This window comes from Gavialis gangeticus, unplaced genomic scaffold, assembly GCF_001723915.1.
Source record: "Gavialis gangeticus isolate Ggan-Ray unplaced genomic scaffold, GavGan_comp1, whole genome shotgun sequence".
In the NCBI taxonomy this organism is placed as follows: domain Eukaryota; kingdom Metazoa; phylum Chordata; order Crocodylia; family Gavialidae; genus Gavialis; species Gavialis gangeticus.
The window spans coordinates 45,022,894-45,037,319 of NW_017728996.1; the positions used below are offsets into that span (position 1 = coordinate 45,022,894).

At 44.2% G+C, this 14,426-nt stretch overlaps 1 long non-coding RNA gene across 1 annotated transcript in view; it reads left to right on the forward strand.

Annotated features, from left to right (window-relative positions):
* Positions 1–8,897: 8,897 nt before the first annotated feature.
* Positions 8,898–14,426, forward strand: part of LOC109288376 — a 9,105-nt gene continuing 3,576 nt past the window's right edge. Inside the window, exon 1 of the long non-coding RNA XR_002095125.1 lies at positions 8,898–9,001. This is a non-coding gene — a long non-coding RNA (uncharacterized LOC109288376). The remainder of the gene's footprint in view (positions 9,002–14,426) is intronic.

Here is a 14,426-nt window from a genome sequence, read left to right on the forward strand (position 1 = left end):
AACTAGGTAGGCAAGTATGATTCCCTTTCACACAGGGAGGAACTGAAGGCAGGGGCAGAGGAGCAAGTTGAAGTTATTGTGAACTTTATTGTAAGAGTGTGAGCTTTATAGTGTGTCAAGTACTCTGCACTAAATGTTCATGCTTTTAGCATATAGTGAAGGAGCATAGGATCATGGGAAAGTAGGAATAGAAGGGACCTTGCAAGGACATCTAGTTCAGCTCCCAGTTCAAGGCAGGATCATTCCTGACTAAACCATCCTGACCAAGTGTCTGTTCAACCTGCTTTCGAAAATTTCCAGGGCTGGAAATTCTACTATGTCCCTTGGTAGCCTGTTCCAATACTTGACCACCCTCATAGTCAAAAAGTTCTTCCTAATCTCCAACCTAAATTTCCTCAGTTGCAGCTTGAGGCCATTACCCCTAGTCCTGTCCCCTATGACCACCAAGAGGAGTCCATCTCTGTCCTTTGTATAACTGTCCTTCAGGTATTTGAAGACTGTTACCAAATGCTCCCAGTCATCTTCTCCAGACTAAACAACCCTAGTTCTTTCAGTCTTTCCTCATTAGACTTGTCTCCTAGGCCCTTAATTTTTGTTGCCCTCTACTGTACTGTTTCCGATCTGTCCACATCATTTGAAGTGTGAGGCCCCAAACTAAACTCCTGGTGAGGCCTCACCAGTGCTGAATAGAGCAGAAGAATCACTTCCATTGATTTGTGAGCAACACTCCTGTTAATACAACTCAATACACTGTTGCCTTTTTTGCAACAAGAGAATGCTTTTGGCTCATATTCAGTTTCTGGTCCACTGCAACCCTCAGGTCTTTCTCTGTAGTACTGCAGCCTAGACAGTCCTTCCCCAGTCTGTATTTGAGCATGTAGTTATTCCATCCCAAGTGCAGGAATTTGAATTTGTCCTTATTGAATTTCATCTGGTTGATTGAGTAATCTACCTCACATTTGCTGTGGATTAAGAGCATGCATGCACCTGATAGACTGATTTCACCCTAACCTACCTCACAGGATCTTACTCCTTGTTCATGTACTTATACCCTGAACCATTAAAAGATTCCTAAACTGAAATATTGTGTCTTCTTTCTTGTTCATCCTGCTTGTGGATGATTCAGTTTTACTGTGCATGCCCACAATACAAGTAAAATGAGTTCAGAATTACCAGTTGCAGAATTCTACTGCAAACTTGTAGAGTTAAGAGATGCCAAGTTACATTAAAAGCATAATTGCTATAACTGATTACTTCATACACTATATTTACCAGCCTGTTTCTTGTGTAATCATGAGGAAGGCAATAGTTTAAGAATAGCTATGGAAGCAAATCATGAAAAAGATGGAGAGACAGCTGAAAAAAACCTAGAATGATTGGTCACTCTGAATAACTATAGTAGATCTGTTATAAAAAAACCCAAACATTTCTGACATGTTTAAAGAGAGACAGACCATAATCTTGATAATTCTCTGAAGTACTCAGCTGTGAAAATGGGTGTAGGCAGCAAAATTCACATCAGGATTTTAGCTGTTCTGATGATGTCTGTAATTATTGAGCATATTTTGAACTGTCATTCCTTATGGCACTTCTGAAAGGCAAGTGTCAGCCAATGGCATTCCCTGTAATAAACTTTATACCATAGTGGTCAAAAAGTTGTTAGCATATTGTGACAATTTGGTTGTCTGTTTTCCAGTGGTTTCAGTCGATGTTCCAAGGTACAGTTATGGTCCCCAGATAACTTGTAATAGCAAAACTAACTTTCCCTGTAGTATTTTTATCCATAAGTCCTCAGGTATTTTACATGGGGAAAAATGTCATTACCCCTACCTCGCGCAACCTGAAGGAAAGGCACAGTGATGACATGCTTTACTACTACAAGACCATTTCAGGCTGGACATAAGGAAGAATTTCTTTACTGTCTGAGCCCCCAAGGTCTGGAATGGCCTGCCATCAGAGGTGGTTCAAGCACCTACATTGAACAGCTTCAAGAGCAAACTGGATGCTTATCTCACTGCGATCTTATGCCCCAGCTGACTTCCTATCCCTCGGGCAGGGGGCTGGACTCGATGATCTTCCGAGGTCCCTTCCAGCCCTAATGTCTATGAAATTTATGAAATAATTGCCCAGTAGGTCAGTGCATGGGTGGAAATATCTCAGCATCTCTTGTCTCTGTACCAGTAGTCTCAGCCCCAAAGCCAAGAAGCAAATAAGCATTTTAAGAAAAACATCTCCTGACCCTGAGATATCACCCCTCAAAAATTGTCCTGAAACACATCAGCAGCTTAGTGTAATGCAGCTGAGCGATCCCATTGCCCAGGCTGCACCTGCTCCAAGGGTAAACACTGAGCTTTAGTTTCCTGAGCTGTCAATCTGGCACCTTCCACAAGCATTAAATTAATTTTTAAAATGAAAAGAATTGAGCCAGTGCCAAAAAAGTTGTGATGCTGGGCAAAGAACATGAAGCCTGGGCAGGGGGTGCACAAAAGAGTTGAAGTGAAAACTGTTATATGAGAGATCTATACTCTGAGCTGTATGCAACTGCACTGAGCTATAACATGCTAAATGATTTATAGGTGATGTAGGCTAACTCTGAGTAGCATTGAAACCCTGGAGATATATAAATAATGAATAAAAGCAGTTCTTTTGTTAATGGTTTGACTCATAGCCTTTTGGGTCTTGTAATCACCAGCTGCAGGGAAAGGAGCGTGATGAGGGACCAGGAAGGAATGCACAATATTTTAAACTTGGATAGCAAGGAAGCAGACTCTGAAGTGGAGTTCCCAGCCATCACTGGGTTCTTGTCATTCCTTTTGTAATATGGATATTATGGGCACTTAATGATGAAGTAGCCAGCCTGGGACTATTTTGTGACCTTAGGCCTTAAAACGTAGAGAGACCTGGTCTGCAAGATGTTCAGCATCCTAAATGCCAACTGAAGGTAGTCCGTGTCTTGCAGAATAGACCCAAGTCCTCAACTGGTGTAGAACAGGGTAGCTTCATTGAAGACCTTGGATTATGTAAACTAATACCAGCTGAGGCTCCAATCCTGTCTTGCTTTGCAGTGATCAAAGTACTCACCCCAGCACCACCAGAGAGAAAGTCCAGCAATACCCTGGCTGGATGTACTTTTAGTCTGTGGCTATCTAGGAGCCTTGGTAATCCACAAATAAATGCAAAGCGGATTAAGAACAAAGTATGTGACATTTGACATACAAATCCCTGTGGCTGTATCACTGAGAGTTTCCGACACTCTTACATGGACCCAAGAATTCTTTTGCCAGCAAGAGATGGAGAGTTATTGTAACGAAGTGATGAATGGGAACACTGACTACAAAGTGAAACTATTTTGTGGCCCCATTGACCTAACCTGGGTTAAGGTTGCAAAAGTTAAGTCCCTGTCATATGACAGGACTAATGATCTATTGTCTCTAGCTAAGTTAACTCAGGTTAAAAATAAGTTAGTCTGCAATGATCTGAAAATGTGGTGCTGCTGACAGGAGACCTGTTATTCCATTACCTTACCAGAGGTGCAGAGCAGGTATAAAGAGCTTCAGTGCTGATCTGTTTTCATTTCTTACTGACTTTGCTTTTACTCTGCTCAGGGCAATTACCTTAGAATGCTTGCAACATAAAAAAACCCAAACAAACAGTGCTTTAACTAAACTCAATGCATTCCTGCACTGAGCCCCACACACGCCCGGAATAGGTAGTGCGTTATTTCAACCTGGCTCACCTGAAATCTGTAAAAATCAAGCACTTTAGTGGGGCTTTTTTGGCACTTTTATCTAATAGCTGAATAAATCAGCTTTAGTAAAAGTGCCAGAAAACCCTGCTGAAGCACCCAATCTTTACAGACACTGCAGAGCTGGGTTGAAGTAAAGTGCTGCTGCGTCTGGTAAAGCATTTTTTTTAATGTCTGCAAGCACCCATAAACTTAAAATCGTATGCTGTATTCTGGGTGGGGCTTTTAAAAAGACGGATATAATTAATGATGAATATTCTAGCACGTAGGTGTCATGTTATCAGACATCTTTATCAGTCACATAAAGAATGATCTGAGTAGTTGGCAGGAGGCTCAGTTGGAAATAAGGTGGTTTTATAAAGAGGAAAATATACAGAACAGTGCTTCTGGGCCCATCACTCAAGTATAGAAATACATTGTGCATAAAATTGTCCACAGTCATTGCTGGAAGCCTGGGCATTTGTCTGTTCCCTAATGTGCAGCATGCTCATTTGCATATCATGAGCTCCTCACAGGAAGGTCAGATGTGTAATTCTGAAATGCCCAGGAAATTAGTAGGTATTGTAAACCCAGCGGAAAATTGTCACAGGAGTCAGGGGAATTGTCATCCTTTCTCCAGACTTTCTGAAGGATGGGCAGTCTGGCTTATGGAGAGAACTGTTCTGTATTAAAGAGGTACAAAGAAGAACACTATATCCTGAGAGTTGTTTTGCAGCTTTACCTTCAAGTTGGAGAGGGTGGTTCACTGATCATAACTAGATTAATCAGGCCCATAGGAAAACTGAGACCAAAAATTTCAAAACTATTTGTCTAGAGTTAGGCTTCTGAATCTATGGTTAGGCATGTGAATCATGGGCCTGGTTTTCCAAAAGCCTGAGCAGACTGTGGTTGGTGGGATTATACTAATGATGCATTGGATCAAAGTCTGGTTAGATCCAAGTTTGAAAGAGAGCAGAATTTGATCTGTTCTCTGCCATTTTTGGAAAAAGAGTCTGGAAAATGTCTGGCCAGGTACAATTCTATGAGTTATAATCATGCTTGTTCTTTGCAGCTTGCTTCACTAGGAAAGTTTTGATTTAAACAAAGCAATCAACTCTGGTCTCTGGGGCCAATATCTGTGCTCTGATACAATGGACTGGAGAAAGGAATTAAATCTACCTAAAGTTCCACTTCTGAAGTATGAAGGCAATGGATTTAGTCCACATTTATATCAGAGTAAGTACAGAAATTGGCCTTTGCCCTCTGTACTACCAATCCATAAAGATGCTATGCTTGAATATCATTACGTGATTATAAGGGAAAATCAGCATAGTACTCAAAGGTAATACAGTGTTATACTAATTCTCTAAGGAATAATGAGTACTGGAAAACGTTCCACTTGTAAAAGAGTGCATATTGAGAAGGGCACAAATCCAGAATCCTGGTTGTTTCTATCACTTCTTTGATATTTAAGGATTGTTTGTGACGAGAGGCAAGGTGAAGAGTACTGGGTTAAATAGTCTGTAGTTAACTAAGCTATTGCATTGACACACCAGACTGAGAGCAGCTAAAGAACTGCTCTACAATAAACGGTGAAGCTTTTCCTGAGTCTCCCAAGTGTTTATTCCCAAATCAACTAAGTAGCTTCTTGTTCTTTTATTTTATAATCAAGAATGTTTCAGTCCTGTCCTTGTCTAAAGTCCTGTAGTAAACCAGAATTTAGGTTTATAACTGGAATAGGATTCCCTTCCACATCCAAAGGAATGTGCCTGCTTGGCACTATTCAGTGCAGTGTGTTCGACTTATTACAGTAAGGACTCCTAAATCTCAGTGATGGACATGCACAGATCATATGCGTTAGGATCCATTTTGTTTTAGGAACTCTATCTGAAGCTGAAGGAGGGAGAAAGATGGAACATGGGAATAAATCTTGTGGCAGAGTAAACTGAACAAAGGAAAAATAAAGAGAAGGAAGAAAGGGAAGTAAAGAGGGCAGGAACTGGGACTGAATAAATCCAGGGAGGAAATACCATAAAAAAACCCTGTTGAAACATCCTTTAGCCTTTTATTTTTTGGACATTTGTTATTCTCTCTCTCTTTCTCTCTCCATCCTTGTTTCTCTTCTGACTGTCTCTCCCCCTTTCACTGGAAGCAATTGACTGGCTATAAAAATCTTTCAAAGAAAAACTCCTTGGGCTGCTTCCATCAAGAAAATACTGCTTAAATGCTAGGATCCTGTGGAACAGTTTTTCTTACAGATTCCACCCACTCACCCCACCCACCCTTAGGTTCAGTCTTCGGAAGCAACGGTATTGCTGCATAAAATTCTGTGGGATAAACAGGTGATTTAAACCTTCTCCTTCCATGTAAATATGCTGACCTGTTTTGAGAAAGATTCCTAGTCCCAGCAATATTCCTCCCATTTTAGTACAGGGAATCTCTCTCAAAAGCAGTAGATTTGTTCAAAATTAAAGAAACTTTTAAAGTATGTTCCCTTGTAGTGCCAGGACTAAGCTGGTCTAACTGAGAGGCATGGCTCTCCCAGATGTACCACATTTGGAGATATTAAAGCACCTTACTAATACTAATTGACTGTCTCATGATTCCCCTGTATGATTATTATTTTATGGCATTTTACACAAGGTGAACTATGACAGAGAGAATGCAGAATAGTTGGCAATAGAATTCTTGGCTCCTGCCTCATTGTTTCCTGCTTCTTGCTCTGAGGCATATTCCAGCTCACTGAATACACCATGCTCAGACCTTTTTTTTTTTGGTCTATGTGAGTGCTGCTCTCCCCTGGCAGAATAATCTCCCCCATATGTAACAGAATCTACCCATCACCATTTTCATTGTTGGGTATGCTGTGCCTCCATCAATATGGGCATTACTAGCCAGTTAACTCAGGGTTTGTAGAAGGCTCGTTTCTACAGTTGTATCTGACCTGTTCAGGATCAGACACTGTCCATTCGGATTCCTTGGTTTTACCTTCTTACTATGATGAGGCTACTTATGGTGGGGTAGTTCCCCTAAAAATGCCACAATGTTGCAACCTCCAGAGTAAGGCGATTATAGGACACCTCAAAACCCTAGCCCCCACTGCCTAGTGGGTACTCCTTGGTTGGAGAAAGACTAAGGGACATCACCCTGACAGAAACACACCCTTGCTGAGCATTTGGCAGTCAGCAGCAGTCCTTATCTGTTGCTCTGTGGCAGAAATTACAACTATTGAAACACTGAACGTCTGGGCTTGGTCTTGCCTTTGGATTCTGTCACAATGACCTAAAGGGGGCATGGTAGATCTCAGGTAGGTTTCACTCCTCCATACACTGCCTGGGTGTATGTGATGAAGATCTTGGTGTGATGGCCACAGGACTGTGTACAAGTGTACCTGACTAGACCTCTTATACATATACCATGATCCAGAGGATTGACAGTTGCCTACTTCCTTTGGCCACCTCAAGATTATCAATGTCTGTCTTTTCCAGCGTCTCTCCTCTACCTCTATGTTTTCTTATGTGTTAAAAGCTAACATTTTTTGCTAAATTCCTGTAATCCCCACCCTCCTCACCTTGCCTTCAAACCCCACTCAGTAGTTACAGCATCTCCATTTTCAGATCTGCCTCCTCACTATACAAAATGTTATTTAAACCAAGATCTATTTCATTTCTTTTCCCCTTTAATTTCCCTTCCTCATGCAAAGTGACCCCTGTCCCAGGGGCGTGATCTACGAGCCTGTTGAAGTCAGTGAGGGAGCCTCCCCATTGACTTCAACAGGCTTCAGATCACATCCTGGGCCAGTGTCCCGTACTTGTTACCTTTCCAAGCTTAGGCTTTCAATGAACACATTGTCTGTCCCAAACTATTTGTCATGAGTTCCTTTTCTCTCTGGTCACCTGTACCTTTATGTGATTTACTCTGCTCTATTATTTGCTGATAAACAATTTGATCACTTCCTAACCTCTGTTCCTGTTGCTGATATGCAGCTCTACTCATTGCCTTCTCCTATGGGACTGCACAGAGATTGGGGTTTACAAAGCACCACTGTCCATCCTCCATCCTCCAGGCAGGAATGGAACCTGCACAGGAGACAAAATAAGTTCCACCAGCAGTGGAGACCCCTGCCCCTTCTGCACCTCTTGTTCAGTGTGTCATGCTTGCTCACGCATCACTGCCTGAGTTCCTGGCCTAATGAGAGTTATCTTTGCTAATCGTAACAGCATGCTGCATAAAATGGGCAAATTCTGAGCTGCATCCTGAAAATGCACCCAGCTGAAGGTGCTCACTCCCTGAAGGATATGAGTGCTCCTGGTGCAAAAAGCCCAGGGCCCAGATACGGTCACTGTGGCAGGGCATTGCTTGTGCCTCCCACTTTAAGAGCCTGAGACAGCAGCCGGCAGGTGCCTGATGAGGGCAGCCATTTTAGATTCAGGGCTGCCCATATAAGCAGGGCATTTCACTGCTGGGAGCCAGGCAACAATGCTGCCTGGCTGCTGGTATCACCGGGAGGTAAGGGAAGAGCTGTAGGGGGATGGTCAGGAGGCTCCTGGTCCTGGGCATGACTTAGAACTGCACCCTGCCAGGAGTGGGCAGCCTGGTGGGGTGCTCCCAGTGGTGCAGGAGCCCCCAGGAAATGCCAGGCTAGTGACCACCCTGGTGAAAGGCAGGTTGGGGTGCCTTAAACCCTAGCCCCCACAACTGGGTGGGTTACCCCTAATGGAGGGTGTGGAAGGTGGACCCAGAGAAAGAGAGTGGGGCCATAGACTTGCACCTGTCTGGACTTCCCCAAATGGTCCATGCTGGGGCCAGGACCGGAAGGGTCAAAGGGCCGGGGCGCACCGCAACGAACACCCAAGAGCTGTGTGCCTGGGGTTCTGGCTGGCCTGGAGGTCAGTAGCCCAAGGTCCCGGGGGGGAGAACCACACCTGAAGGGGAAGCAGTTCAGAGAGCTATGCTGCCCAGGACAAAGGTGGAATATGCTGCCTCAGGAGAGGAACCCAGGCGGGGTCCAACTAGTAGGATTCTGGGGCCCAGTTTAGGGCTGGTGATATGAATAACATCTGGATGCCATCTGCGAGGCTTGGGCTGCAGAGTAGGGGAGGAATGGAGCCTCAGATAGCACCCCCTGGCATTGGGGCAAGAAATGGGCAGCCTCCCACTTGATTAACATCTATTAATTAATAACCAACAAGGCATGGTGGGCAAGAAGGTGGGTGGTTAGCCCAGAAACAGGTGGGCTGGCCACAGTGAGATTGGCACGGAGTAGGCCCCCTGTTAGTCACATACAGTACAACCTCATTGCCACAAATCCTGTTTATTGCAAACCCCGATTTCTAGCAATTTCAACAGTAGGAACTGGTTGTTTTTATTATGATTCAGCAAATTGAGTCACCTTATTACAGTGAGCACACTCTCTGAATTAATCTTTCTGCATCCCCATGGGGTTTGTAGTAATTAAGTGGTACTGCATATGTCTGTGTACCCACAATTCTGTAGTTGGATTGAATGTGGCTGGAAATATAGTTCCTAATACTTTAAACTAAGTTTTTCCTCTAAATGAGCTTATAAGTTTCCTTTCGAAATGAGCCACTCCCTCATCTTAAGCTCTGACTTTCATCTTTGATTTTTAAGGGTATTTACATCTCCCCAAGCCTTCTGTTACCCCAAGGAGCTACGTGGGCTAGAGCTAGTGCTGGGCAAAGCTGGGCTGATCTTTGTTGAACCCTCCCTTACTTGGTCTCCTGAGGCTATAAAAGTCCCATAGTTCTTAGCCCAGAAGGAGGGTTTCATTTCACTCATTAGCACTTACTAGCTAATAAGGAACATGGTAGGACAGCATCCAAGAGAACTGCTTTGAAGTTGAAAAGATTTCAGTCATGGCATGAGGACTTTAAGGGTGTTGTGGGAAGAGTGTAATTTGTAAAGTGGGGGAAATTAGGGTTTCTTGTGGCTCCAATAGAAATGCAGAGATACTAAATTTTAAGGTACAGGAAATATTCTGAATTCAAAATATTCTGTGTAAGTTTAGTGGAGCATGTTTTAAAACCCCTTCTGGTAATCTAAAGAAAGCACAGGGTGGAAAGAGGCAGCATACGTCCAGCCAGAAAACTGTGATTGGCTGTAGGTGGGAAGGCACTGTTCTCTGGAGTTCCCATCAGGGCAAGCACCCTTTGGTTGGAACAGGGGGAGTAGCTAGAGGAGAGTACCTATTCTGTATGGGCTCTGACTGCTTGAGTCTGCCCTTGGGAAGGCAACAGGTGTTTTCAGATTATACTCTCCCCTATATAGCTGCTAGCCACCAGGGTTGGGTGTGGTGTTATACTGTTCAAAACCCCACTTTACTGTGTGCTTCTCTGCCAGAATAGTGCCAACAGGAACACTTCTATAGTGGGAACTTTGTTGACAGCACTACTATTTAGAGCAGAAATGCCTCTGCACTGCTGCAGAGAGTGAGATCTTGTGAACACGTATCTTTGTCAGTAGCGTGAGCAGATAGGCCCCTCAGTAACAGGGAACAGCTTGGCTGAGGAAGAAGGTGCTGTTTGTGGAGTAGATACACATGTTACATGTGTAGCATTCATGATGCAACCATAGTCAGAGGGCCAAGCTGTACTGGACCGATCATCTAACTAGCCCTGCAGTCCCAAAACTTGGTCCCCTCTCCATGTACAGAACGTTCTGTGAGCAATAGATGTAGACTTACCACAATCATGTCTTTGGAGATTTGTTAATACCACTGCTGGAACTAGAGCACTAAATACAAGGCATGTGCACCATGATCTGTTTCTATGGTCTGAAGTCAAGGGTGCTCCTCATGTATCCTTTGACAGTTTTTATTGGTCTGTAGCTATGGAACTGGTACCATGGAGACTGATGCAGAACCCTGAGGAAGATCAAATTAAATATTTTCAGTTTACCCCTCTTTATTGCATGTGGCAGTTTCTAAACAGCCCAGCTGAGATCATGCACTAACCCATATTGCAAAAACACAGGCCATGCTCTGAAATGCTCGAAGTTGACAAGATGGACAGAGGGCAGAAGGGAAAAGTGAAGCACAGGGAGATGATTCAACTTGCCTATTGTCTGTGATTAAGCTAGGAAAAGAAACCAGACTTCCTGAATTCAACCCCCTTTGACCTGTCCTCCAAGCATGCTGCCTTCAGTAAGCATTGACATCAGTCAGTTGTCTAAAGATATTGTCTGGCTGTATATCAAAATAATGGAAATGTTGCTTATCCCATGAAAGACTCCTGGAGTGGGGAGAAAAATGTATACTTGGAGACTGCCCTAATGCTTTGTCTTAAGTTCAAGGTCTTTTCTCTCTCTTTGAGAGAGGCAGGAATTGAGAACATCATGGAGACATGAGAGGTGTCACTTACACCTCTGCAGAGAAATGAAGAACTTAGGGAGCAGCCCAAAATTGGCCCGTTGTCAGAAGGCAGAGTTTACAGTCCAGAAGGAGCCTGGTTCCTCTGCAGCATGTGCGTGCTAGGAATAAACGGGATAGTCTTACTGAATAGGCTAATGGGTCTGGTTGGGTATATCCTCCTTGACTGGGGACTGGAAAGAAAATGAGAGGGAAATGTTCAGGCTGTCTCTTCTTCCAATCTCTGGAATCTGTGCCCACTGAAATTGAGCAAGTCCTGGAAGCAGGTGCAAGTAGGACTTCAGCATCAGAGAAGCTGATTGGACAAAGTTGCAACATTGCTTCTGGAGATGGTATTTGTGAACATAACTCAGCACAGGAGATTAGTTTAGTAATCCCTACCATAGACCTGGGTCAGCAGCACAGTGAGCCAGGGAGGCACAGCCTCAGGCTGGTAGCGGGCTCGGTGGGGCAGGGTCAGTCACATGACTCCACAGTTTTGGCACTCTTGTGCCCCAGCCAGCCCCTCCACCACCCAGTGCCACCACCTGGAGCCCAGGACTGCCTAAGCCTGCTGCCAGCCCGTGGCTGCTCTGCCCTGGCTCAGTGCTGCTATCCCAGGTACACATGAAGACGCTGTATCCGGGAGCAGTGTAGCCCAGAGCAAACTGCTCCAGAGTTTATCATGTCCCATTAATTGCGTGTGAAGATGCACCCACCATGTGTCTGCTGTGAGCTAACTATAATGCCTAATTGCAGAATGCTTTACATTGATCACCAGCAAAGAAGTATTCAGCAGTGTGAAACAAGCGGAACCTGGGCAGAGAATGCAATTGGCATCAAAGTATATTTTCTGACAGATTTATGATATTATTACCCTTACTGCAGCAGGATGAGATGCCCTTTTGCCAAACTGCAAGGATACACTCTTGTGGCCATGAGGTGTCATACAAGATCACCCTTCTCAAATGTCTGTTAGAAAATGTGATTTATTGCATTCAGATATGAAGAAACTACTTATGCTTCCTATACATTTTCACAGGTGTGTTACTAGCAAAGTATTGCTTTGATTTCTTATATGGCATGTGTGTTCCTTTAAATTTGGGAGTGGGTAAGATCCTGTTATTTTTTTGCTATGCCCACTTTACACTCAGAACTCATGTTTCATCAGCCTTCCTTCAGCAGCAAAGGTGAAGGGACTGGGTCTTCCTATGGACCCCTCAAAGTTGTTCCTCAGTAGTTCTGTTAATTTGGTTTGCTGTACTGGATGGTACATGTGCACCACTGTTTTTCTGAGCCTTTGAGGGGGGCAGATGTTGCTGTGCATGCCTTGAAGTCCTTACCCTCTGTCGAGCTTTTGTAGCTGCTTGATGAACAGCTGCCTCTCTTTGTGGCTTGAAGGAGAGAAGCAATATTAAAACAAACATTGGTGGTGTCAGAGATGCAAGTCTCTCCCATTAGGGATATTGCAAGCTTTACTGTGCCTTATTTCCAGGTAGCCATTATAATTGTCACTTCTGCATCATTTATCAGACAGTAGGAAAAAATCCACAATCAAAGCTTCATATACTTTTCACCATCTCTTGCTTTCTCCTTGCTGGATAAGTTCAGTGAAAGGATCCAGTGGAAAAGTATTTGGAACCAGTGTAACCATAAAATGTTGATGTTGACCATTAGACAGCAGAATTGCAGCCAGGGAACAGAAGGAGCAAGGGGAAGCCTAAGGTGGAGCAAAGCTGTTTGATTCCCAACTCTGCCAGACTTCCTGTGTGACCTTGGGCAAGTCGCATACTTTCTTTGGGCACATTTTTAAAGGTATTTAGGTGCCAAAAGATGTGAATAGATTTCCTGAAAATCCCCTATGGCACTCACCTGCAGCTGTAAAATGGGAGTAAAGCACGTTGTTTTCTTCTGTTTGCTGTCTGCCTTGTTTGTATGTTAGAGACAGTAACTGTCTGCTACTATGTGTTTGTGCAGCATTGGAGCTTAACTCCAGTGGCAGGTATTTGGGTGTTACTGCTATACAGATAGAAATTATTAATGACAAGGCAGGGATTTTGCAGGCCATTTGTGCAAGGTGCTAACATGGAACATAGTTGTGGTGATGTACAGTGAGGCAATCGGGGCATTTTCCAAACATGAGACTGAGAGAGCCAGAGAGAGAAATGGTGTAATCAGCTGGCAGCTAGAAGCAACCACATAGGAAGTTAGTACCAGACAAATGAGATAATAGCGTGTAGTGGAGTCTCCCAGGCTTGCTGGCTTGTTTGGGACTGTGCCAGATGTAGCTTGGATACCAAAAGCTAATGCCTGCTGCACACCATAAAATGGAGTCCCTAATGCTGCCTGAATTGTCACAATCTTCTTCTGGATACATGTAGCTCTGCCCTGCTTCCAACACTTTACAAATCCATCTGCTACATATGATAACCAGATCACACATGGGACAGAGCAGAGGCAACCAAGGCACATATTTTGTCTTTGGACCCACCCCAAAGTGTCAGCCTAAAGCTTCAACGGCAGTGATAGGCAGGCTGCTGAGCATGGCTTAATGCACCTAGAACAAGGTTAGAGCCTGTACAGCTTGAGGGGCTTGTTCCTGCGTCGTAGTGATCATCCTATTCCCCCTTGAAGCTGCATGGGAACTAAAAGGTGTGCCTGGGCAAACACCAACTGCCACAGAAATACACCATCAGCGACCCTACAATTCCCCAGCCAGGATTTGACCTACGGAGAAAGATTTGGTCCTCCCTAAATCACACCCAGACACTTTGTGGAAAATGTGGACACCTACGCCATAAATGGAGAACCAAAGCAAGTCCTGGTTGTAATTATTGTGCAACTTTTCAGACAGTGGAACACATTGTGAATTATTGCCCAATTAGATTATTTAATGGCAATGTAAAATCAATCCATGCAGCTACCCATGAAGCAGTCAAATGGTTATCAAATTTAGATACTAATCTATGAATGTTGTAATCCTAAAATGTAATATGAAAGAAGAAAGGGCAGGTTTCTTTTTGATAACACTGGGCGCGTCCAGACGAGCGTGCGCGTGCCTCTTGCCCCGTCTCAAACCCCTTTGAGACGAAAAAATGTTCCCAGTGCTGCAAGTCTGGGGAGAAAATTAGACCTCTGGATATCCAGGGGTCTAAAAATAATGGAATTTTAAAGTGGGGCAGGGTCTTCCACAGTGTGCTTCAGCACCAGAGGCTGTGTCCTCTGCAGAGGTGCTCTGGCTGCCAGAGCATCTCTGTAGTTGGCCAGTCGCCCTGGTGCTGAAGCACATGGCCTACCCGTACAGGGGCTGGGGGAGGGGATGATGGGGGGACCCCA